Genomic DNA, 27,543 nt, shown 5'->3' with positions numbered 1-27,543 from the left:
TTAAATATCAGATGGGTACCAGATTCAAGGAGAAAATAAAGAGCATATCTATAAATCTGGGGGGAAGAGGGGAAGGAAGGAGCTAGGAAAAGGGAATTCAACCCTTGATCTGGAAACGGTAGAGAGAAGAAGGGCTTATGTGACTTTTCATTACATATGTAGCCAGTCTCCACAGAGAAGACCCTATCCAAGTTAGCAACATTCTAACTTTCCCTTCTTATCTTCTCCTTTGCATTCAAGAACTACAAGTGAAAACTTGGGTCACCCCTAAGGAAAATACTACTTCCTCTAGAAGTTTTTATATGTAACTACTCTCTTATAATAGGGCAGCTAGATGGCACAGTGGATAGAGTGCCCACCATTAAGTCAAAAAACTCCTAAGTTCAAGTCTGTCCTCAGACACTTACTAGTTGTGTGATCCTGGACAAGTCACTTAATCCTGTTTGCCTCCATTTCCTTATCCATAAAATGAGCCAGAGAAAGAAATGGCAAACAACTTCAGTATCTTTGCCAAGAAAACCCTAGCATCACAACTACTCAGAAATGACTGGAAAAACAACTGAACAACAGACATTCTCTACAAAGGTGTTTTCCTGGGGATTGCACCCACTTGTGAAAGATGCTTCCTATTTACACTTTATTCTGAGTACAGAGTCAATATTCAATTATATAAACTAATGAAGAGAGAACACTGGCATTAACTTTACCCTCTTAATTATATTTCACATAAGTTAATGTTAAAATTGGCCCTGAGTTCGCATTGACTGGGCAAGTAGGAATGGGATAGAGGATGGGAAAATCTGACCTGGGATTAAAAACAACTTTGTAGCTAATACCTATGTGAATAATTAATAGTTTTAGTGATATATTTATATACTACATTGCACATGGAATATATTATATAGGTATATCGGCCTCATATCCAATCCCAAATTACATCATTATCTCTAAAATCCTCCCCAAAAAGAGTTGTAGTAAAGGAAAAACCCAAAGATTATAAAGAAGCAAGGTTGTGGCTTGATGTCTGAAAAAATTATCTTCCAAGTAAGGGCTGTCCAAAAGTAGGACAGGCTTCATTGGGAAGAGCTGGATTCCCCCACCTTCAAGGTCTTCAAGAAAAGGTTACATGATCACTCATGAGATGCATCCAAAAATGTCCCTTCTCGCTCTCAAATTCTGTGATTCACTAAAAGACAGAAAAGAAGCCTCAAGGAAGAGATCACATTTCAGGATGTTGTTCTAAGAATGTGTATCACTATGACTTTTTAATTTTTTGTTACAAACCAGTGCTGTGGAATATGAAGGCCCAGAAGTTCTGAGTCACACAAACACACCAAATATTCTCTTTTTATGTTTTAACAACTTAGAAAAAGATACTATTTAGTGAGTCACCTCCTGAGGTGCTTCGAAGTTGACCATGTGTGAAAATAAGGCTCCATCGAAGAAGTTGGCCATGTGTGAAAATAAGGTGCCGTTATTCCAAAGCACATAAAAGCAGCAAAATGATGGAGCTAGGGCACCTCTAAGGTAATTCAACATTTCTCCAATCCACCTGGAAAAGGTGAGGTCTTGTTTTAAGGCACCATCCCCAGAGTAGCATCAATTTGAAAATCAGTCAAGCAGTTTAGAGAGCAATCTGAGATTATGCCCAAAGAGTTATTAAACTACCTATATTCTGATCCAGCAATAACACCAACAAGTCTGTTTCCCAAGATGATTAGGGGGAAAGAAAAAGAACCTATATGTTCCAGACTGAGCCTAGGAGACAGTGATCGCTTATAAACAGCAAAGGCAATTCAGTCCTTGAGCCCTTCATCTCCAGCCTAACTGAGGACAGTCAAGTTCTCTCAGTGTCTTTAGTCTATTCTAGCATATCATAAGAACTTTCAAATGAAGATTAGGTTTCATTTGTCTAGATGGGGCAGTCCCACCAATGACCAAGTGCCTATTGAATAGAAGCTAGAAAGGCAATATGGAAACTTCAGTTGAGCTCTGAGTGTTCCCAGTGACTCCAGGGTACCTGGACAATCAATGGACAAGGTACCAAGTACTGTGCTTCAGAACTGAGGATAAAAGATAGCCTCTGCCTTCAAGAAGCCTATATTCTAGGAAAGAATGGGAGGTAGAAGGGAAAGATGTGTACATATGTAAATATTCACAAACTATAATAGACACAATAATTACAGCTGAATTTATATAGCACTTTAATGTAGCAAAGTACTTTACATATTTTCACAACTACTTTGGGAAGTCAGCCAGTTAATAAATACCTGGAGCTGGATATGGACTACAGTCACTCTGACCCTGGGACTATGAGAAAGATTTCTACAAAAAGCTAGATGGCACAGTGGATAGAGCACCAGCCCTGAAGTCAGGAGGACCTGAGTTCAAATGCAGCCTCAGATTCTTAACACAGTAGTTGTGTGACCCTGGGCAAGTCACATAACCCAAATTCCCTCCCAAAAACTAAAAAAAAAAAAAAGAATGTGGAGTTAGGGACAGAGAGTAAATTATTTGGCTACTTTGGGTAGTCATTCCTAACTTTAGCCCAGGACAAAGATTTGGCAAAAAAAAAAAAAAAAAAAAAAAAAAAAAAAAAAAAAATTAGGAAACCTGGATTCTAATCCAAATCTTGTCCTCAAGTAACAAGATCTGAGATCTAATTTCATCCCTTTGTGCCTCAAAATGAAAGGGTTTAAACTAGGTAATCTCACTGTTAATGTCTAAGATTCAATGATTCTTTTCTATTCTGTGGACCTTATCATTCCAAGTCATGGAGGGGAGGAGAGAAGATTAGGCAGAAAATTGAGGGAGGGCATAAGAAGGGGGAGAGAACTGTCACCGAAACACAGTCAAAGTCCCCATGACTCACCTCACCCAGCCTGTCACACAATAAGCACCATTGTACACTCCATCAAACATGATGAAAAATGTGTTGAGAGTTCAGGCAAAGTGGAGCCAGAGGACCACACCTGTACAAGAAGGGATATGATTTACTTTTTTATGTTCTCTAGACTCCCTAATCTCCCCAAATCTCCCCTTAACCCTGTCCCTCTTGTTTAAAAAGACAAGTAAGAAAGAACTGGGAAAGCAGTAACAAGTCTATGCTTGCTAAGAATTTGAGCTGTGGAGTGATTCAGTCACAGTGTGAGCAGTCAACAAGAACTTGGAAGAAATCATTCCTAGGAGTGATTATGTTGCTTGATTTCATACCCTCCACCTCTCCCTGGTGAAAAACTATTAGCTATATCCCCTAGGAGGACAACAGAAGGTTCTATTACTTCTCTTCTTAATGATACATCATTATTATCATCAAAAATTATTGAACCATGCAGTGAATAGAGGGCCAGTTCTGAAGTCAGGAGGACCTGAGTTCAAATATGACTTCAGACACTTAACACTTTCTAGCTGTGTGACCCTGGGCAAGTCACAACCTCAATTGCCTCCAAAAAAATTATGGAATCAATTTGATTTCAGCTGCATTACAAAATAATATAGAGAATAGATTATAGTTGCAAGCCTTGTTTTCAAGTTTAGAATATGTTAGAGAAAATAAATAAGATAAATGTGAAAATTTCATAATATTAGACTTGACAGCTCAGAGGGGAGAAAAAACTCTCATGAATTAGATTTTAGGTTGGACATAGTGGCACATACCTGTAATCTCTGCTGTTGGGGGAGGCTGAGGCTGGTGGCTCTCTGAAGCTCCAGAGCTCTGAGTTATCGCAGAGCTAACGCCAATCAGATGTTTGTATTGAGGTTCAAGTAACTCTATAGACAAAGTCTAAAGACAGTGTTCTAGGATAGTAGTTCCTGGTTATTAAAGGACACTAAGTGAAGTCATCCATTTAGGTGACCCGATGGTTATTAACGCATCAACCATATGCTGTTATAATCATATCATGGAGGGCAGAATATCCATTTGGATTATCATAAATTTTAGCTATTTTTACCACAGCCAAAGTACTCTGGACTCAGCTGCTGATTCCTCCATAGCCATTGTGAAGGCTCTCTGAGTTTTGCCTTATCTCAAAATCAATATTTTTTTCCATTAGTTGTCCTGGAGCTAGCAAGTCTCTCTTTACTACTCACTGGAATGACTGGTTGCTTGTGAAGCTCGTTGAGAAGGATATCGGACTCAAGGGCAAGACCCAGAACAGACAACTATTCTTCTGACCATAACTCTGCACAATTATCCATGATGTCTCCTCTCTTTCTATTCTTGAAAAACCCTGTTTTCCTGTCCCCCTGGTGACAGGAATTCATTGTATCTGCCTCAGTACAGCAGTAACTTCTGTCCATCACCATCTAGACTTTCTTCCCTGGTCTCAGCTTTATGGGTGGAGACCACAACTTTCCATGTAGGTATCAATATAAAGATTATTACATTTCTACCTTATCTGTCAATAAGAATCACACAATCAGAGACTCTTAGAAGGAATTGGAAGGGATTTCAGGGACTACTCTGTTCAAGTCTAATCATGAAGAATCTCTTCTATAGTGGATCCATTAAGTAGCGTTCAGATGAAAAGGAGAAATTGACACTAACAAACATCATTGTTTTTCACCATCTTTGTGTTTCACGTGGTAGGAAGGAAAAAGCTTTGAACAAGGTAACTTTCAGTTTTTGGTGTCCATGCCCACAGTGGGCAGCACATGACAATTATCATGAAGTAGATGGATCATATCTAGAGCCTCTCGGGATTCAAATTGTATATAAAGAATTGAAACCAACAAAGCATGAAACCAATAGGAAACTGATCTGTAATCTATAGGACCAATAAAATGAGAATATTTTTAATTGTCTAATAAGGAATAAGGGACAGGAAAACCTAGGAACTCAATCCTAATTGTGCCAATTCAGCAGGAGGCTGAAAATGGGTGAGAGTAATAATTCTCTGGGTTTATTAGCCATGATCTACTTGCATCCTGGGAGAAGGGGATAAATTAATTAAACCAATTTTATTAGTCAACAACCCACCCCCTCATTCCAGCATCCTATCATCTGGATCAAAAAGTCTCCTAACCATGAGACACACACACACACACACACACACACACACACACACACACACACACACACACACAGTAAAGGAATCACATGGAAGCATATAACATGAATGTTGCTTTCTTATATTTAATAACTAATTATTATACTAGGATCAAAGGTTTTCCCCTTTTTTACTTTCTCATCCATAAACCAACCCCTATGGGAAATCTCTCTCAAAGATTTACCTAGGCCAAGATCTAATCAGACAGTAAAAGAAATTATGTTTTGACTAATAGGTTTATTCCTGCTCATTGCGTTTGCTTATTCAGGTCCTGGTAAAAGATTAATTCTCCTTATTATCAAGACAAGTGGTATGGAAATTGATATTACCAAGATCTGAATGATCTAAGTGTACCCCAAGATAGCCTACCTCTCATTTGATTAACTAATCAGAGGTGATTGGGCATTCCTCAGGAATACCTTCTCCTCAAAGGACATATAAACTGTGATCTCACTGCCATTATGGTCTTTGGTCTAAGAGAGACAGACAGATGACCATCCTTTTATTAATAACCTGCTGACCTTATTAATAAAATGATTAAATTATGCAGAAACTAATCCTCTAGAAACTTTATAATCATCACATACTGCAATCAGGATTATGCCCATTATACAGAGCACTAGGGTTTGAAAGGTCTTAATGCACCCATCAGATAATCCTAGAGCCAGGTGACAGATATCACTGTTGTTGTAGTAATGTCATTGCTTGAATCAGGTGTAAGATGGAGTTGAACATTGTCTCTGCAATAATGTACCTGAGAGAAAAACACAAAAATAAGCAAGATTTCCATGAAAAGCAAGAGTATAATTATGGCCTCCATAAAAAGCAAGAGCACAATTATGGTGCCCACGAGTCCAGTCACTCCCAACAGATAGGTAATGATTACAGTTAAAGAAAAAGTGGAAAATTTAACAGGACAAAAGGAACCGTGAGAAAGGAGTCAATATTTTGCGTTTGTTCTCATTTTTTCTCATTCTATATTTGTTCTCATTCTATGTCTGTATTGTCTGTGGAATTAAGACCAAAAAAATACAGGTTAGAGTCTTAAGATTCTCTTCCCCTCCAGCCCGTATCCTCCTTTCTAGATTTAATCATGTCCTTTCTCTTCAGCCTACAGATGCACTATCCAATGGAGAGGATCCACAGGATTCCCCTAATTCCCTGCCCCACTCTCAGTCCCCATCTTAACTATAATCCAATTATCACCACCAACTAGCTTCCACCAGATCATTCCTCCTGACTCCCTGAGTGACTAAGTTCAGGATAGGTCTCAATAGGTTTCCCTTGCTGAAAATTGGCTCTCCTAGGGAAGATTAAGTGGGCCTTGAGCAGGGTGAAAAAAAACAATTAGTCTCCTCTCCAGATTATCAGAACATGGCCAACATCCATGTTGGTTTCAGCTCCACCTTAACTGCTGAAGCCTGAAGAGTAGACCATTCATCCTTTTTCTGACTTGGAAAGGGAAAAGAAGGAAGGGCAAGTCCAGATATGTAGCCATTGAGTTGCACACCACTAGTTGTAACCTAATGTTTCCCCTTCATACATACATCCATATTGAATCAGTTAACATCTGGGATAATGGAGACTTGTCTACAAAAGGGATGAAGATGTTTAGACTGCTCAAGACAAGTGGTCAATCTACCCCCCCCCAAAAAAAAAGGATTATCTATTGTCTTGGGAGGATTAAGTTTGTTTCAAGCATCCATTTCATTGTTTCACAAAGCCTTCTGCTTGAGGATAAAATAAGACTTAGAAGAGTCATCTAATATTGAGGGAAAGTCCTCACTAATTCCAATTTCTTGATTTCCAGCTCCCAGAATTATGTCTTAAAGGATTCCCACCTTTTATTCCAATTGATCTCTTCTCTGGACTGCTTCAATTTAGAAAAAGTGCTACTTGTTTCCCTTCCTGTTTCCTCAAATAATCACTTAGAGAAGAAAGCTTTCTAGATTTCCTACTGTACAGTAGTTGTTGGGGATAAAAGTGAAGTCACCCATTTTGAGTGACCCCACAACTATTAATGCATCAACCATGTTCTGGATGATAAAAGTAATATCAGGGGAAGAATGTCTATTTAAGTTATCATAAAGCCACAAAATGACTACCTCCTCTCTCAGGACAAAAATTGCTTCTGTGGGGGTGGACCAAGACTGTCTGAAGCAATTGGGAAATCAAATGTCACCTAGGGGGACGTGTTTGTTTTTTGCTGAGTAAAGCCAGATTTATGGTCCTCCACTCAGTAAGTAGCTATTTTATGGGTCAAGAGGGAATCCTAGATTAAGCCCTCTCAGGCAGGGCTTCTTAAACTTTTCCAACTTCTTTCTGCCTGAGAAATTTTTATGTAACTCCAGGCTTATGAGTATATAAAATAGATATACAAATCAAACATCTGTTGATAATAAATCGCAATTTTGTGACCTCCACACAAGGTCCCCATATAGAATTGGAAACCCCCATAAGAAACTGAACTTTAGAGCAATTCATTCATCTAATTTTGACTGATTAGGATCCCTAAAAATTTTCTTGGTGTTAGTAGTAAATGATAGTCCCTTATTAAATATCTTCAGGTCACTTCTGGATGCCATTTTGCGTTAGGGTGCTTAGGAGGAGAATCTTATCATTTGTGCTATTCACAAACACAAGTCCCTCTCACTGAGTCAAAATCTTCTATCACTCTGAGGAAGAGTCAAAATATGAAATCCTAGGTCACTTGGGGTTAATATGTGAACCCTGAGGAATATGAAAGAGAAACTCTCTTGACCACTGATGCTTTCATAGCCTGTGTCCTAAGCATCTGGCCACTGCTCTCCACAAGGAAAATTCCCATCCCATCTGTTTCTTTTCCTTTCCCCACTCCTTCCTTTCTTTCTCCAAACAGTTAAACAGATACAGCTATTTGCTTCCTGGTGCTGCTAGAAGATTAAAGTACAGATAAAATGGCAGTCCGCACACAGATAGCTTTAACAAAGAGGAGGAGAACAGCTGTTAGAAGCAATCTCTATGTGTGGCCTCCAAGTGCCCAATGGACAGCATGGGGGAGGGGAGGAAGCAATTAAAGGCTGAGAACCCCTCAGGAGCTTTCATATTTGCTTCCTAGGGGATTGGGGCTATACCAGTCAAACCAGTTTTCAATGGCTGACAATAGTATAAGTGGTTATTCAGCTTTTGCTTGTTTTTCCTGTGAGGAAAAATGTACCCTCACCAAAGGTGACACATTCTACAGGTTACCATAATGGAAATGATCCTGGGCTTAAATTCAGGAAAACTAGGGTTCAAATCCTATCTCAGACATTTATTGACTGTTTAACACTGGGTATGCCATTTAACCTCAGGTTGGTTTAATTCAATAGTCCATGATGATCCTTCTAGTTCTAGACCTGTGAGCTCTGCTGCCAAGGTGAACAGATCTTCTCAATCTTTCATTAGATAGCCCTTCAGATTCTGGACAAGATCTATCACATTCTCCCATCCATGATTCTGTAGATCTATTGTGCGTTGCCTCAATCAAACTGTGACCCTTAAAAAGGCCAAAATCTCCCACTGGACCCAGAGGGCTCTGGAGGAGAAAATGAGGCTGGTGACTTTGCACAGCCCTTCTTCAATTCAATTCACTTGCATATCATGGCCTCACCTCCCTGAAGTCAAGTTCTCTTCAAGAGTAAAGGACAAACAACTCGGTATCACTAAGGAGGTCAGAATTGCCATGACTTGACTCTTTCCCCAAAGTGTTCTGTTCTAACCTTGGAACCAGTAAGAAGCCTGATTTTGAATGTTAAAGTAACCCTGTTCCACCTTTGGATTTATGTGTGAGGTAGGGGCATAAGGTAAAAATGAGGGGGAGATGGGGCAGCTAGGTGGCGCAGTGGATAGAGCACTAGCCTTGAATTCAGGAGGACCTGAGTTCAAATTTGGTCTCAGACACTTAACACTTCCTAGCTGTGTGACCCTGGGCAAGTCACTTAGCCCCAGCCTCAAAAAATTTAAAAAAAATAAAAAAATAAAAAAGAATGAGGGGGAGAAGAAGATGAGAGCCTACAGTTACCAAGTAGTTATGGAGGAAGGAAGAACAGAATGCTTCATAAAAATTTGTTTTGCTTTTCTTTATTTAAATGTTTATTTTATTTGTTAATCCAGCAATTGCAATCAGTTATTAACCACTGAATACATTTGCTAATCTGTGTGCCAATTCCAAAGCAGTAAAGAAAGAAGGAATTTTGAAGAAACTTTCCTGAAGAGAGGGAGAGATAAATTTAAAACTAAAATTTTGCCAGAATTCAATGTCTGGCTGGGAACTAAGAACTGTTATTTAAAAAAAAAAAAAAAAAAAGAGTTGTAGGGGGCAGCTAGGTGGCATAGTGGGTAGAGCAGCAGCCCTGAAGTCAGGAGGACCTGAATTCAAATTAGACACTTAACACTTTCTAGCTGTGTGACCCTGGGCAAGTCACTTAACCCCAATTGCACAGAGAAAAAAAAAAAAAAGAGTTGTTCTCTAGGGAAAGAGAAACCAGGGTTACCATAGACAATTAGATGAGTCAGCAGTGTCTGGCAATACAACTACCTGGTATCATGTAGGGTTTCTGACACATTCTTAGGTTTGCCTTAAGTGGAAAGTTAGTCTCAGAGAGGAGGCACCCAGGAAGTGACTGGAGAAGAAGTCATGCCCAAGGGGAGGAATAGCTCAACCCACAAATGAGATAGTAAGAAGATACTAACTGCTTTCTAGCTCAGCATAGCACCACCCAACTATTGCTAGACTTAAATAGCCCACTTCTAACAGAGGCAGACCACTATGAAGTTACTCTCTCAACAACCAGTTTTACCATTGCAAGTAAAAACAGTTTATAGTTTTCCTGAATTCCCCATAATTGTGTGATTCTGTGAAGCTGTCCTGTTCCAAAGTAGCTTACTTTGTAGTGGGAGGATAAAATATGTACACTGATAAGTAAATATTAGCCCATCTGAAGAAAAACAGATGTAACAAAATTAAAGATTGGAAAAATTTTGAGTAGAAAATGGTACCAGAGCTGAGCTTTGAAGGAAGGTAAGATTCTAAGAAGCAGAGGTAAGGAGAGTGTACATTCAAAGAATGGTCTATGAAAAGCATGGAGACTGAGTTTGGGGTTTTATCTTGGTTTGGGGTTTTTAAAAGATGACTTGTGAGCACTTAAAAATGGAAGCAATGGTCTCAAAGAACCAATGGGTTCATTATGAACCAGTGATGCTACCTCACAGAGTTGTTGTAAAGATCAAATGAGACATTTGTAAAGTGCTTAGCACAGTGACTGACACCTAGTAAGTGTCATATAAAGCCTTATTCCCTTCCTTTTCCCCCAGATTCACTCTCTCTCACCTTTTCCATGTGACTCCTGGACTAGTAGATTTTTAAAATGCTGCAAAACACTCAATAAATCATGTAGGGTGTGTTCAGGAAGGACATCATGACAAGAAGGTCTATGAGTTGTAGTTCCAGTTTCAGAATTTGCTCCAGGAATCTCTTTGAATCAGAAATTATCAGAGTCATCAAGAGGTCAACCTCTTTATTTCACAGATGAGGAAGCTGAGGCCTGAAAAAAAAGAAGCTACTTGTCCAAGAGCACATAGACTATAAGCAGCAAAGGTAAGATTTAAGTCCAGGTTTTCCAACTCTTTATCAGAACTCTAGTTCAGAAACTTCAAGATCATATGAACAACAAAATGGAGAACCAGACTTTTCTCCACTCCTCATGACAAAACTCCTCAAATAAGAATTAGGTACAAGAGGTAAAGTAATTATCACTGTCTATTTAAATGTAAGCTATCAATTTGGAACTATGCCCAAAGGGCTATCACACTGCATTTTGCATACTCTCTCCAGAGTCACTGGAGTCCAGTGGCAAGACATAGGTAAAGATGATTAGAGCTGGCCCCGGCTGTAGTGAGGGGTCTTGACTTCTTTGAACTAAGATCTTTCTCATGTCTCATTTTGTCTGAAGAAAAGCCCATTTGGTAATTAAAGGCTAGGTAAGAATTAAGACCAAAAATTACTTAGTATATATTCATAAGCAATCTAGAGAAGGAAGATCCTCAAAATTTCCTCTATACATCTATTCCAGAAGAGGAGTTATAGGAAAGTGGAAACAAGCTCTGCCTAAGGCATTCGACCTTTAAACTAAAGAAAAGAGCAGAATTCTATCACGTATGGGAAGCCGCACTAGACTTGAAGGAAAGTGACTGGTATTTGGCTGCAACCACTCCTTCCCACTCCCCAGAAGTCAATGGGGCAAGGACTGGTACTGGTAAAAAGAGAATTATTCAATATGGGAGATGATTTTGTCCAACACTCAGGGAATTTACCAACAAAGTGGGAGGAGTCAGAAAATTGTCAGTAGGAGAATAAAAAGAGAAAAAAACTAAGTTATATAAAGTCCAAATGGCTAGGGCAGGATTCATATTCTACTCTGCTTGACTCTAAATTGCAGCCTTCTCAATATGAGCATCATATGGCTTCAAAGATCCATTTGCATTTCACTATATTAATCAGTTCTACTGCATTTCTTTTTATTATTTTTTTAAAATGCTATTTGTTTTGTTGGGTAAATTTCTATATAGGGGAATACTGGAGAAAACTATGATGATTTTTTAAAAAGACTTCAATAAAAATCTCCAAGCTTCAGCTTCTGGTATAAGAATTTATTATCTGACAAAAATTGCTGGGAAAACTAGAAAATAATATGTCAGCAACCCAGCATAGATCTACATCTAACACCCATATCAAAATAAGATCAAAATATATACATGATATGGACATAAAGTATGAGATCATAAACAAATTAGAAGAGTAAGGGATAATTTACCTATCAGATCTTTGGAGAAGGAAGAAATTTATAACTAAAGAAGTACTAGAGAATATTATGAAAACAAAATGGATGACTTTGATTACATTAAATTAAAATTTTTTTGCACAAACAAAGCCAACAGAAACAAGATTAAAAGGGAAGTACAAAGCTGGGGAAAATCTTTACAGCCAGTGTTTCTGATAAAGGTCTCCTTTCTAAAATATATAAAGAACTGTAACAAATTTATAAGAATACAAGTCATTCCCCAATTGACAAATGGCCAAAGGATATGAATAGACAATTTTCAGATGATGAAATTAAAACCATCTATAGTCATATGAAAATGTTCTAAATCATTATTGATCAGAGAAATAGAAATTAAAACAATTCTGAATACACCTCATACATCTCAGATTGACTAAGATGACAGGAAAAAAAATACTAATAAATATTGGAGGGGATGTGGAAAAATTGGAACACTAGTGCACTGTTGGTGGAGTCATGAAATGAGCTAACCATTTTGGAGAGCAAACTGGAACTATGCCCACAAGGTTATAAAACTGTGCCTACCCTCTGACCCAGCAGCACCACTAAAGAAATCATAAAGGAGGAAAAAGAACCCACATGTGCCAAAAAAAAAAAAATGTAGCAACTCTTTTTGTGGTAACAAAGAATTAGAAAATGAGTAGATGCCCATCAATTGGGGAATGGCTAAATAAGCTGTGGTATATGAAGGTGTTGGAATATTATTGTTCTATTAAAATGATGAACAAGCTGATTTTAGAAAGGCCTGGAAAGATTTACATGAACTGAAGCTGAGTGGAACAAGCAAAACCAGGAATACATTGTACACAGTAGCAGTGAGAATGTCTGATGATCAACTATGAAAGACTTGGTTCTTCTCAGTAGATCAGTGATGCAAAGCAATCCCAATAAACTTTGGACAGAATGCCCTCTGCATCCAGCAAAAGAACCAAGGAGACTTAATGTAAATCAACACATACCATGTACACTTCTTTTTTCTGGGGTTTTTTCTCTCCCATGGTTTTCTCCTTTTGTTCTGATTTTTCTCTCCCAACATGATTCATAAAGCAATGTGTATTAAAAATGAATAAATATTATTTAAAATCCTCAATAAAAACTGGTTTTAAAAAGTTTTATCTTTAATTGATTACAGGTTCTTCTCAGAAACCACATAGCCAACTCTCCATCCTTGTCCTCTTGAAGAGCTCAACTAACTCCTCAATCAATGTATTCTGACATTATTTTATATTTATTATCTCTTCATCTGCTATAACTCTCTCCACTCCCCAATGAAAATTCCTTGAGGACAAAGACAATATCATTTTTTAATTTATATTGCCATCACTAAACCCAGTACCTGGCACATAGGAGGTGCTTAACATGTTTATTGTTGAATTGAATAATGGTTCCAAATGACTTTTCCAGTATTGTTTCATATTACTGTCTTTCCTGTAGTCTGTACTCCAGCCAAAGTAGACCACCCACCCTGCCCCTTTCCCATCCACCACCCCAGCAATAGAGAGAGTCTTTGCTGTCACTATTCCTCAAATGCATTACCTTTCTTCTCCATCATGCTCTTCCAGTCAGTCTTTTCTCACTTCCATGCCCCATGGCCCCATATAATTTTAAAATCATTTCTACTTTTTAAGGTCCCCTTTCAAGAAGCCTTCTTTAAAACCAGTCTTTCCTATAGAGAGAATTTTTTCCTTTTTGAATTTTCCCTATTAGCATATTTTTTCTATACTCTGCATGTATCACATTCTAACTTATACTACAATTATCTGACACCTATTCTCTGTCTCAATTAGATCCTGAACTCCTAGTGAGCAGGTGCCATGTTTTATCCATCCCAAAGGCCTCATACATAGTATCTACTCAATGCATGTTTGTTGAATTGAATTATTTATTAATTGATATAGAACTTGAGAGTCAACAAACTTGGACATTAATTTAGCAGGAAGTTTTATTATATAACCAATAATATAGTCACTGTTGAGTTGGAAGTTGGAAGAAAACTGATCCCATCCTCTTATGTTTAAAATAAGGACTAAAGTCCAGAAAGATGTGTTGACAAAGACTGAATAGGTCAAAAAGAGATATAGGTATTCAGACTCAGAAGTCAGTGCTTTTTTTCACCAAACCATGAAGTGAATAAAATATATTCACTCCTTACCTCTCCTTTTTAGAATCCATTGCTTCATTTAAGGCACAACTAAAGTGCTATCTCCAACATGAGGCCTTTCCAGAAACCCCAATTATGAGCATTCTCTGACTCTTACAATTATCTCTTTCACATTGTGACTTTTCCTATCAGTCTTGACATAGTTCAGGGCAGCATGGGAAATTAAATTGGAATTTGGGGGGCAATTTTGCAGAAGCTACAGATGACTCGTGAAGGCCAACAACGTAGAAAAAGTTTAGAAATTCAGAAACACACAAATTATATGCATGGTATTGTATAATATCAACATATTTTATCTTTTAATACCGTAATAATTCAGACTTCTTCTGTGGAATCAGGGTGGGGTCACAAAATTTTATGCAGATTTTTAAAAATACTGAGGCTCTGCACCTCTAACAGTTCATCCCCACAGGTGAAAGATTTAATTTTACTTACTTTTCTCCATACTGATATAATGTATCCCAATAAAATGTAAACTTACTATGGGCAGACACTGTTTCTTTTTAATCTTTGTATCCTCCACATCTCGATTAGTGCCCTTAAGCATAGAAAGTACTTAATAAATGCTTATTTGAATTAAATATCTGATCTATCTAAGTCAGATTTGATAAGAGGGTCAAGCGGAACAATAGTTGCAATCACTAAACAAAAGTAGGGTATTAGCCTGATTATCAAGCCTGCCCCCTTCTCTATGATAATACTTGAACAAATTAAGAATTAAAGCTCTTCTTTCTTCACCAAGACCAACATTAACATGCCTACGATCACAAGTCATTACGTTCTTCAATCTCAGAGAATTCCAGTTGTTACAGAAGCCACATTTAACAAATGCACAAAAAATAAATAAATAAATAAAGGTTGGAATAGCCACATGGTGCAATAGAAGGGACTTCTAGGTTGGGGACCCAGGGACAAGTCTTGGTTCTGCTGCTTGTTACCTGTGTACCAAATCATGTAACCTCCCTGAGTATGATTTTCCTCATCTGTAAAATGGGAGAAGGGAGAAGGATTAGATTAGGTAATCTCTGAAATGTCTTTCTGTCACTCTCTGATGCTATGACTCTATGGCCACTAGGTGGCACCATAGTCAGAGAACTGGAATCAGCAAGACCTAAATTCAAATTTACCTCAGACACTAACTGTGTGATCCTGGGGAAATCATTTAATCCAAATTGCCTTAGTTTCCTTATATGTAAAATTAGAATTATAATTGTATTTATTTCACAGGGTTGTTGTGAAGATCAACATTAATATTTACAGACATTAATATTTTTAAAACAATTTTAAAAATTTAAATTTAAAAAAAATTTAAAAATTTAAAAATCTGAAAGTACTAATGTAAATGCTAGGTACTATTATTACAGAACACTTGTGAGATAACTAATATAGGCATTACTCTCTCCATTTTACAGATGAAGAAATAATAATAGCTAATTGTAAATAGCATTTTAAGGGTTGAATCGGTTAACTCATTTGATCTTCACTCCAACCTTATGAAGTAGGTGCTATTATTATCCCCAGTTTACAGATGAGGAAACTGAGGCAGGCAGAGGTTTTTGTTTGTTTGTTTGTTTGTTTTTGGTTTTTTTTGGGGGGGGAGTTTGTCAGAGTCACATGATTAATAAGCATCTGAGATGAGACTGGCATCATCCTGACTCTAAATCCAGAAAATTTGCCCTGGGAGCAAATGAGAGTCAATATTTGAATAGGGGTATTTAGTGATTCAAGATCAAGCATTAAATTCCTTGAGACTTGGGTCTATTTCATATTTGTCTTTCCCTCTTCATAACACCTAGCACAATGGAAGCAATTAATAAATATCTGTTAATTGACTGATTAATATACCAGTCTGCCTCTTACATGCCAGGAAAAACAAAGCTGGTCAAACTGAATGATGTAATTGAAGGGTTTTTTAAGTCTACATAGCATCAAAAAATATACAATCATCATCATCATCTGGACTGAATTTTTCTAGGTGCAAACACTATTGTTTTAGCCTCCTATGGACAAACCAATATTGTTCCCACCATCTAAGACTGAAGAAATGCAAACAAAGACCTAAGAGGAATGAGCTAATAAAAGTGAGTGCCAGACTAAATTACCATCCTGTGTGGAGAACAGAGAGAGTGTTTATCTTTATCTTGGACTGTGGCCATGATCAAGCCTTGCTGCACCTCCATTTAGGCTTCTCTGATTCCTTCTTTGTAACTGCCAGGAGGGCATGTTACAAATACAACCCAGGAGAGAGAAAAAGACAGACAGAAAAAGAGAAAGGGAGGGAGGGAGGGGAGAAAGAGTAAGAGGGGGAGGGGGGAAGAGAGGGAGAGAGAGGAGAAAGAGAGACAGAGACAGACAATAGACAGATACAGAGACAGAGAGAGAAAGAGGGAGGGAGAAGGGAGAAGGAAGAAGGAGGGAGGGAGAAGTAAGAAGGAAAGGAGGGAGGAGGGAGGAAGAGAGGGAGAAAGAGAAGAGGGAGAAGAGAGAGAGAGAGAGAGAAGGAGGGAGGGAGAGAGAGAGAGAGAGAGAGAGAAGGAGGGAGGAAGAGAGAGAAAAAAGGAGGGAATAAGAGGGAAGAAAGAAAGGAGGGAAGGAGAGGGATGAAAGAAGAGGAAGGGAGAGAGAAATGCAAAGTCCACTCCACAGCTACACCTTCCACAGCCACCAGAGGTTCCCAAAGCATTAGTTAGACAAGAGAGACGCACCCTCTTCCCCCACAGATAAAATTGCCATCTCACACATTTGCACAAGTCTCCCCCAGTTTCCAGTCTGCCAGGTTCCCTAGGCTTGCCAATTCTCACTGACACTTTCAGGAGTCCTAAGCCCATGAATAAATAGTCAGCATTTCAGCTGGGCTTAGGTTGTCCCTACCTTGGAGAATACATTCCTGTGGGTCAGCGGCTTAAGCTAAAGCATTCCAGCCTCCACCACCAGCAGAGGAGCTCGGCTCTCTTCAGGATTGATTGGCAAGAAATGGCCCAACCTGCTCAGAAAGAGGCTACAATTGCCTGTCATGGAAGAAAACAGATCTTTGGTTAGGTGACACCATATGAATCACACATATATTCAGAACTGGAAAGGACTCAAGAGACCACTAGTCCAACCCCCTCCTTTTACAGATGAGGAAACCAAAGCCAGGAGAAATTGAGTGGCTTGCCCAATTCCAAAGCCTGTGCTCTTTTTAGTAAATATTGCCTATGCTTAGCACTGTGTGATACATAGTAGGTGCTTAATAAATGTTCATTGAATGAATGAATGAATGCCAGCTTAATAACTCTGGTCAACCACTAGAGTTTGCAAGAGAAAATAAAAGTTCATAGGAGCACAGATTTAGAAATGGAAGAACCTTTTAAAGTCACCTCATTAATGTCCTCCTATTTTACAGTTGAGGAATGGGAGACCCAGAAAGATTAAGTGAATAACCACGTAAATAGTTAAGCTCCGAAGCCAAGATTCCAACCCAGGCCCTTATTCTGACTCAGAATTTAGCAGTATTCCTATTGTACCACCATGTTGACATGTTTGGCTTAAAAGACAAAGAAAAGAAGCTGGAATTGACTGGTTATTCCTGCCAGTCACACAAACACTCAGTATAATCAGGCCCAGAAAAGAATAACTTGTTCTCAGTCTTGTCTCTTTCTGAGTGTTTACTTTGAGACTAGTCATAGTCAGAAAAGAATCCTACAGCCACCCTCATCCAGAAACCTACAGAGGCCATCGTCTTATCTTGAAGCTGTGCTGTACATGGCACCCAAGACCATGGGACTTGGGGTCTTAAAGATTGTCTAGTCCAGAAGTTCTTAACCTAAGGGTGATGGACTTGCCTCTCAAATATTTTGTGAAAAGTATAGAGGGTCTCCAAAATCTTAGTTCAGTTGGAAGCAGTCAATAAATATTTATTAAGCACCTACTATGTGCCAGGGATGGTGTTAAATGTTGGGTACAACAAGACAACTCCCAATTCCAAAAGGACTTCTGATGAAAAATGCTATCTGCTTCCAGATAGAAAAGTGATGGACTCTGAGTGTAGATTGAAGTATATTTTTCTTTTACTTTATTTTTCTTGCTTTTTCCCCTTTTACAACATATTTGATGTAGAAATATGTTTTGCATGACTTCAATGTAGTATTGTTCTAAATGGGTGGGAGTAGGGCTGGAAGGAGGGAGAGAATTTGGAATTTGAAAATTAAAATCTAAAATAAAAATAAAAAAGATGTCAATAGTTTAAAAAAATTCATGATCTAATGGGGAGAAGATGGCATGCAAACAATTGTGTACAATAAAGCTATATACAGATTAAATTGAAAACAAATTGACAAAGAGAAGACCACAATTAAGGGGAGGAGGAAAGGCTTTTTATGGGAGGTAGGATTTTAGCTGGGACTTAAAAGAATCCAGGGATATCAGGAAGTGATAACAAGGAAGGAGAGAATTCCAGGAATGAGGGATAACAAAATCAAGTCAAGAGAAATGGAGTGTTTTGTCTAAATAACAGCAAGGAAGTCAGTATTGCTGGATTGAAGAACTTGTGGACAGGGAAGAAAACATAAGATATAAAAAGACTGGAAGAGTGGAAGTATGCCAAAATGGGGTTTCTTTTCATTTTTTAAATTCTGGATTTATCAAACAAAAATAAAATGAACATTTCTATAGACAGAGTATTACAGAGCAAGATGCTCATACATTAAATTATGGGTCTCCATTATATACAGTTTGCTTTTCTTTCAAGTATATAACCAATTCTACATGTAACTTTCAAAATTGTCCTATTCGACTATTATTCTCTTTGGCCTTTATAATGTTCTTTTCTGTTGTTGCTGTTAATTAATCAATAATTGGTTAATATCAAAAATATAAAATTATCATTTTTCCCATCATCTATCTCCACCCAAAAGAAAGATAGAAAGAAGAAAAGAAGGAAAGAGGGAGGAAGGAGAGAGGGGAAAAGGAAGGAAGAGACGAAGGTAGAGAAGGAGGGAGTGAGAAAACTAGGTATCATATAAACATAATCAAGCAAAACAATGCTTATATCCAAAAATGTTTTTCTTATTTTGCATATTAGTCTATTATTTGTCTGTCATGAGGTAGGCTAACATTCTTCTTTATCTGTCCTTTGAAGTCATTTAGTTGATCAAAGGTCTTGGGTCTTTTAGATTTGTTTGTTTTTACATTATTAGTGTTATTGTATAAATTGTTTTTCTGGTGCTGATCATTTCATTTTTTGTCAGTTCTAATAAGTCTTCCCCAGTCTCTTTGATATTGGGTTTTTTTCATTTCTTAAAGTACAACAGTATTCTATCACATTCATACATTACAATTTGTTGGGTATTCACCAATTGATGGGCATCCCTTAATTTTCAGTTTTTTGCTATCATAAAAAAGAAATACTAAATATAGAGATAGAGATATAAACTTTTCTCTTTCTTTGATTCTTTGGGATATATGCCTAACGATGGCATATCTACATCAAAGGGCATGCACTTTTTAGTCATTTTGAAGACATCATTCCAAACTGCTTTTCAGAATGCTTTAACCCATTTAATTTTCCTACTAAAGATCTCATTTCCAAAAGATATAAGAAACTGATTGAAATTTATAAGAATAAGATCCATTTCCCAATTAACAAATGATATAAGGAAATGAAGAGAGAGTTCCCAAGAGAAGAAACCCAAACTATCAATAATTGAGTAAAAAATGTTCCATAATCATTATTAGAGAGATGCAAGTTAAAATAGTTCTGAGTTTCCAATTTACACTCACAATATCTTAAAGCTGACCACAGACACATTGCATGTGTTTATGACCGTGCACTTGTGCACATACACATACACGCACACACACACATGCACGCACACTACAAATGTTGAGAGGCTATAGGAAAATTGGCCCATTGATGAACTCTTTGATGGAGCAGTCAATTATCATCATAGGCTATATCATTCTTATCATTCTCAGTTGAGTTCAAATAGAAACAGTTCTAGGACTAGTTCTTAGCCTACTATTCTCCTTTTATTTTTAATGCTCTGAAAAAACTATAGAAACTATAGAAAAACTGTAAGTTTGGTAAGCACCTCCTTATTTCTATATGGTTTCTATTTTTTCTTTGATATAAAGGGAAGGAAGTATAATTTCATCACACCAAATCTCCTGCCTGGTCTTCTAAAGAGCTTCTCCCTTCTGAAGAGAAGAAACACCATTCCATCAAGCACCACCCTCCAAAGAAGAGAAGAAAGTCCATTTTATCAAGTCTCTAGCCTAGTCTCCTGACTTGGGAAAACAGGAATAGCATCATTCCTTCAACTCACAGAACTTGTTTGACTACAGCCCAGAAAAAACTTCAACCCAAAGCCAAACCCCTATAGACAACAAAAACCCAAGCTGAACTTATTCCTCTCTGATTAACAAAATCCCCTATAGTCATATCCTTCCCATCTCAGTAATTTTGAGCCCTCAGTACTTATCATTCAAGCCCCTTTGGCCATCTCTCATTTTCCAATCCTTTATTTCAGTTCTTACAACCAAAATCCATCAACATCCCATTTTAAATGACCATCCTTTCCCCCTGGGCTCTTTGGAATGCCTGCTCCATAGGCAACAAACCTGCTTTTATCTTCAATATTTCCCTTTCCTACTCCTTCCATCTTCTGGCTCTCTCTTTATGACACAATCTCCTTAGTTCCTTTTCCTTCATTGGACATTCTCTTGATTCATTTGTTAAGATTAGGGAATTGGTGTTCAATAATGAAGAGAACCAGCTACACTCAGCAAAAAAACACTGGGAAATGAGCGTGGACCACAACATAGCATTTCCAATCCCTCTGTTTTTGTCCACTTGCATTTTTGTTTTCCTTTTCAAATTATTTTTACCTTATTTCTAAATCCAATTTTTCTTGTGCAGCAAGATAACTATAAATATGTATACATATATTGTATACTTTATATTTACATATACTTTAACATATTTAATATATATTGGTCTACCTGCCATCTAGAGGAAGGGGGAGGGGGAAGAAGGGGAAAAGTTGGAACAAAAGATTTTGCAAGGTTCAATGCAGAAAAATTACCTATGCATATGTCTTGTAAATAAAAAGCTATAATTAAAAAAAAAAGATTAGGGAATTGGAATCTTCATTGCTTCCCATTGCCAGTTGCAAATTCTCCCTCTACCACCAATAGTCAAAAACTTCTCTTCCTGTAAGAACCACTCAATCCAACACACACACACACACACACACACACACACATCTGGCACTTGGGAGCTGCAGGACACTCCCCTTCTTTTTTCAATTAGAACAATACATGTTTCTCATTCACACCATGACTTCCAATCCCCCAGTTCTCTCCCAGGCCAACAACACCTCTGCACTAGTGACACTTTTCTTCTTTTTCCTACCTTGCAAAACTCTACATTGTCTTCATCTCTTGAGTCCTTTGTCCCCTTATCATAACTAATCCTGATCCTTGAATCATGTCCTTCATCCACTGCCTTCACTCCAAGTGTTTCCAAGAAAAGATGTAGGAAATCATGAAACTGTGCTGACTGGTCCACTACACATTTATGTTAAACAACTTCATCTGGTCCCTCACTGCAGCAAGGCAATCTTTTCAAAGCTCCCTAATTGGTTTACTATCTCACTCCCCAATGCCACTCTTCCAAACCTTTTCACCTCTCCTCAAATTTCCCAAGATTCCTCATTCCTCCTCTCAGCAAGAACCTTTATTTAAAAATTGAGATTACTTGTTGAGAGCTACCTCTTCTTCCCTTTTCCTCATATCTTATCACCCAGATGCTGTCTGCCACTCTCTCCTTTTTTCTCTCTATCTCACCTGGTCCTTCTCTTTGCCAAGGATTCCATTCCATCCTGTCTTCTTTAGAAGATTGTTCTGTCATCCCCACTCTTATTTATCTTCATTCTCTCCATGGCTACTGACTGCTTCCTTGCTGCCTGCAAACATGCCCATGATTCTCTCCTCCTCAAAAAATCTTCACTTGACCCATCTATCCATGCTAGCTTTTATTCCATATCTTCCCTTGCTTTTATGGCTAAATTTGAGAAAGTCATCTATGTAGGTGCCTTCACTTCCTTTAATCTCACTTTATTCCTAACTCTCATTAGTCTGCTGTTTGGTTTTTTTTTTTTTTTTTACCTCATCATATAACAATCTGTCCTTTCCAACATTACTAACAATCTCTTAATTGCCAAATCAATCCTCATTCTTCTTGACTCCACCAAAGCTTTTCATGCTGTTGATCATCCTCTTTTCCTTGATATTTTCCTCTCTCCATGTTTTTGTGACTCTTCTTTCTTGATTCTCCTCCTACCTAGGGAGCCATTCATCATTCTCATTTGTAGAATCTTTATTCAGATCATTCCTAATAACTATAAGTGTACCTATAAAGTTGTCTTGGCTCCTCTTCTCAGAAGAAGACAGGGTTGAATGATGTGGCCAAAATCACACAGCTATTAAGTATCTGGGGCTGAACTTGAACTCGGGAAGAGTCTTCTTAATTCCAGATCTGGTGCTCCATGCACTATGATAACACCTAATTGCTCTTCCAAGTATTCAGTAAAGTGTACATTTTTGTAGTTTGTAATGCTACTGCCTAGTTTCTACTGTTGCCTCATATATTTCAGCATTAATCACTCCTTCTCTAATCTCTGATGGCAATAACTAGATTTGGCCAAAGATTTCCACAGCACTTCCTGGTCTCCCTAGCATAAGGACACTTCCTTTCCCCTACCTATTCCTCACCTTTCCAGCTCCCTTTTCTGTGTTGTTTTGAGGTCTAGAACTGTCTTGCTTGTCTTTATTTATATCCCCTTGCTTATCTATCTAGTTTTTGATGTCTTATATAGGCTTTGAAAGAGTGGATAAAATAATTGCTTTTTGTAGTTTAGTAAAATTATTAGAATGTAGGCAGCTAAATAGCACTATAGTCCCCAAAGATAGAACTGGAGTGACTCACTATCCTGAGTTCAAATCTAGCCTCAGACATTTACTAGCTATGTGACCCTAAGCAAGTCACTTTACCCTGTTTGTTTCAGTTTCCTCATCTGTCAAATGAACTGGAGAAGGAAATGGCAAATCCTTCCAGTATTCTTGCCAAGGAAACCTCAAATAAGGTCATAAAGAGTTGGACACAGCTGAATAAAAAATAACAAAATTAGAATGTAAAGTTACCTTCTCAAAGCTCACTAAAAGCATTCCCCCTTAATATGCTTTTAGTAGCAGTAATTCATCCAGTTCCCATATGGCTTTGATTCCTTTTACTAGTTGTGGCCACATCTATTACAAACATTATTCTTCTTTGTCCAAAGGGCTATACACTGTGCATACCCTTTAATCTGACAGTATTACTACTGGGTCAGTATCCCAAGGAGATCATAAAAGAAGGAAAAGGACTCACATGTGCAACAATGTTTGAAGCAGCTCTTTTTGTAGTGGCAAGAAATTAGAAACTGAGTGAATGTCCATCAACGGGAGAACAGCTGAATAAATTATGGTATTTGAATGCAAGGGAATACGCCCTATAAGAAATGATGAGCAGGTTGATTTCAGAAAAACCTGGAAAAACTTACATGAACTGATGCTGAGTGAAATGAACAGAACTAGGAGAAAGTTAGATACAGTAATAGCAAGACTGTATAATGATTAGCTATGACAGACTTATCTCCTCTCAGCATTGCAGTGATCCAAGACAATTCCAACATACTTAGGATGGAAAATGCCATCCACATCCAGAGAGAACTATGAGACTGAATGATGATCAAAACCCAGTATTTTCACCTTTTATTTGGTTTTTCTTCCTTGTATTTTTTTCTTTTGTTCTGATTTTTTTCACAACACGAATTCTATGAAAATATGTTTAAAATAATCATACATATATAGTCTATATAGGATTGCTTGGAGTCTTAGAGAAAGGAGAGGGAGAAAGGAAAGGAGGAAAGGAGAAAAAATTTGGAACACGACATCTTACAAAAACAAATATTGAAAACTATCTTCACATGTAATTGGAAAAATAATATAAAAGTTAAAAAAAAACTTTTTTCTTAAATTTTTATAGATCAGCGTCATGTTAAATTGCTGTTATTGTTGCCATTTCTAATGTACAACCTCGATTTTAAAGTCCCTCCATTTTTCCTACTCAGTTCATAAGGAAGGTTGATTGTAAGCCTGAGTTGTATAGCTGATACAATTCAGTTTGTTTCAATTAAACATTTACTAACCGCCAACCATGTGCAGAGCTCTATGCAAGGCATTAAAGCATAGAGAATTTAGACAAGAACCAGTCTCTGACCTGATAGAGCACATGGCCTAGTTATAATCATAAGTAACTCTAAAACATGATATTACAAGATAAGTACTGACTTTCACGGTCCTCCGGGTATAGGACCTCTGAACATTTGCTGGCAAAGACAGGAATATCTAGGCTGACTAAGCATTTCAAACTCACACCCCATAGGAGTCTCCTCTAAGGGATGACAGGATGCCTTTGAAAATTAGCTTCTGGGTCTCCTTTGCTTTCTGTTCTAACACAGAACTGGCCTTAGAGAAATATCTGAGGCAAGGGAAAGATTATAAACATCCAGTTTTCAAAGAGGCTTCACGAGTGGTCAGCATCAACACTGTAGAGAAAGAATAAAAGGGAAATCCAAGTACAACTTTCCTGGCAACGGTCAAGATTAAGCACGTGCTAACACATGTAGGATATTCCCTGACTCTGTTCATTCCTTTCTGATCATTCATTCCTTTGGGATGTTCCCTGAGAGAAAAGTTTCATAGGAAAGAAAACCCCAGGAATTTATGCTGGGCCATTTTCCACAAGTACTTGCTTGTAATTTCTGGAGATATTTGAAGCACAAATAAAATATATGTCTGTCTGGGTACTTTTGTGTTAAGGATGTAAGGCCCAGATTAATCTTCCTAAACCTAACACCTCCACATCACATCATGTCGTTTCAGTTGCTACTCAAAGACCTTTGGTGGTTCCCTGTGGCCTACAGAATCAAGTCAAACTCAGTCTGGCATTCAAAGTCCTTCATAATCTTATTCTTCTTACCCTGTGACTTTGATGAAAGTTATATTGCTGCATCAAGCCTCATTTTCGTCTCCTGTAAAATTAGAGGTTTGGACTAGATCTAAGATCATATATTTAGGGCTAGAGGAGACCTTAGAATTCATCTAGTCAAATCAATCTCCTCATTTTGGGTCATAAGACACTTACTAGCTTGTGATCTTGAGCAAGTCACTTAATCCTGTTTGCCTCAGTGTCCTCATCTGCCAAATGAGCTGGAGAAAGAAATGACAAACCATTCCAGTGTCTTTACCAAGAAAACCCCAAATGGTATCACAAAGAGTCCATGTCCCTTGTTGGGTCTTTTTTTTTCCTGAGGCAATTGGGGTTAAGTGACTTGGGTCACACAGCTAAGAAGTGTTAAGTGTCTGAGGTCATCTTTGAATCTAACTTCAGGGATGGTGCTCTATTAACTGCAACACGTACTTACTGGATCTTAGAGAAGACGATGCTGCTAAATACTGACAACAAAATCAGTGCATTTTGACCTGGTATGGAGCAACCATGATCATGATGAGAACCTCTGTTATCATGATCATCATTGATAATGTTACTCAAAGACTGTCACTAAAACTTCCTTCCTGAATGTCAAGGCAGTGAGACTCTGGAATTTTCTTTAGAAAATATTTGAGATGGACAGAAACAACTACACCCAGAGAAGGAAAACTGGGAATTGAATGTAAACTGTTAGCACTACTGTTTATCTACTCAGGTTACTTATACCTTCGGAATCCAATACTTAACATGCAAGAAGAAAATTGGATTACACACATATATTGTTTCTAGATTATACTGTAACACATGTAAAATGTATGGGATTGCCTGTCATCTAGGGGAGGAAGTAGAGGGAGGAAGGGGAAAATTTGGAAAAATGAATACAAGGGATAATGTTATAAAAAAATTACTCATGCATATATACTATTAAAAAATTATAATTATAAAATTAATTTTAAAAAAAGAAAATATTTGAGATTGGAACAAGATTTGTTGCCTTTTCAGGCAAGCCATCTAATTATCTCCAGGCCACAGTTTCTCCATTCATAAAATGAACACATTTGATTCTTGTGATCTCTAAGATCTAAAACTATGAATCGATGATCTGACTAGTGGCAGCTGGGTGGACAGTGGATAGAGTGCTAAGGCTGAAGTCAGGATGACTCATCTTCTTGAATTCAAATCCAGATGCTTATTAGTTGTGTGATCCTGGACAAGTCATTTCATTTATCTATAAAATGAGTTGGAAAAGGAAATAGCAAACCATTCCTGTATTTTTACCAAGACTCCAAATGGGGTCACAAAGAGTTGGACATGACTTAAAAAAAAAACTGAACTGAAAATTATCTGATTATAAGTAAAAAAAATCAAATTTTGCAAAATTGATGTAGTACACAATCATAAGAGAGAATATCTGGCAGTAAACTTGGAATCAGAAGACCTGGAAAATGAAAAGTATATTTCCAAGAAGCAACATTGTATAGAGAATAGAGATCTGTCCTCAGAATTAGGAAGATTTGGCCTCAAATTTTACAGCTGACAGCTAATAGCTACTGAGTAAGTCACAATATCTCAGTGCCCCCAGACAAATCTCTAAGACTGAAAGTTGAAGAGAAGATATAAATCTGTATTAATAGCAGAAATTCCTCCAAAGGGACTCCCTGTATCAATGAAATCAAAAGTCTGGCCAAAAAATACGAGGGATGCTACGGGGAAAAGTTTTATGTCTTTAGATCTTAGAATACTCTGAAAATGTTAGCTATTTTTGTTATTCTTTATTGAAGCTCTGAAGATAGAAAAAGACAGATCTAACCTTCAAAGGAGACTCTGTCTTAATGGGACATGCAGCATCTTCACAAATAAGCATAATGGAAAATATAACATGACAGGGGAAAAAGAGAGAGAAGATTTTAAATCTGGAGCTGGAAGAGGCATTAGTAATTCCTCTGGTCCAGTCTTCTTATTCTACAGATAAGAGAACTGACCTCCATTAGGTTAAGGAACTTGTCCAAGATCATGCAAGCAGTGACAAAACCGATATTTGAATTCCACATCCTCAAGATCTGAACTCAGATTCTTGAACTCGAAGCTTGTCACTCTTCAGAATGACATGCTCTAAAGCAAGAAAGCTTTTTGTCATCTCTGACACTTTAGTGCCTTCCCTCTCAAACTACCTCTAATTTACCTTGGCTGTATCTTATATAGGGACATTTGAGTGGCATGAGGATAGAGTACTAGACCGAGTCAGGAAGCCTCATCTTTTTGAGGTCAAATCTGATCTCAAACATAAGCTGTGTAACTGAGCATGTCACAACCTTGTTGGTCTCAGTTTCTCTATCTGTCAAATCAAGGAAATGGCAAATAACTCCAGTATATTTGCTAAGAAAACCCCAAATGGGA

At 37.7% G+C, this 27,543-nt stretch overlaps 1 long non-coding RNA gene across 1 annotated transcript in view; it reads right to left on the bottom strand.

Annotated features, from left to right (window-relative positions):
• Positions 1-27,543, bottom strand: part of LOC141539982 (uncharacterized) — a 35,986-nt gene that overhangs the window by 6,528 nt on the left and 1,915 nt on the right. The window contains exons 2-5 of the long non-coding RNA XR_012481442.1: positions 16,944-17,080; positions 10,402-10,615; positions 3,658-5,805; positions 2,873-2,972 (exon numbers count right to left, since the gene is read on the bottom strand). This is a non-coding gene — a long non-coding RNA (uncharacterized LOC141539982). The remainder of the gene's footprint in view (positions 1-2,872; positions 2,973-3,657; positions 5,806-10,401; positions 10,616-16,943; positions 17,081-27,543) is intronic.

The sequence above is a fragment of the Sminthopsis crassicaudata genome, chromosome 4 (assembly GCF_048593235.1).
Source record: "Sminthopsis crassicaudata isolate SCR6 chromosome 4, ASM4859323v1, whole genome shotgun sequence".
NCBI classification, from domain to species: domain Eukaryota; kingdom Metazoa; phylum Chordata; class Mammalia; order Dasyuromorphia; family Dasyuridae; genus Sminthopsis; species Sminthopsis crassicaudata.
This window is presented reverse-complemented; position numbering and strand designations above follow the sequence as displayed.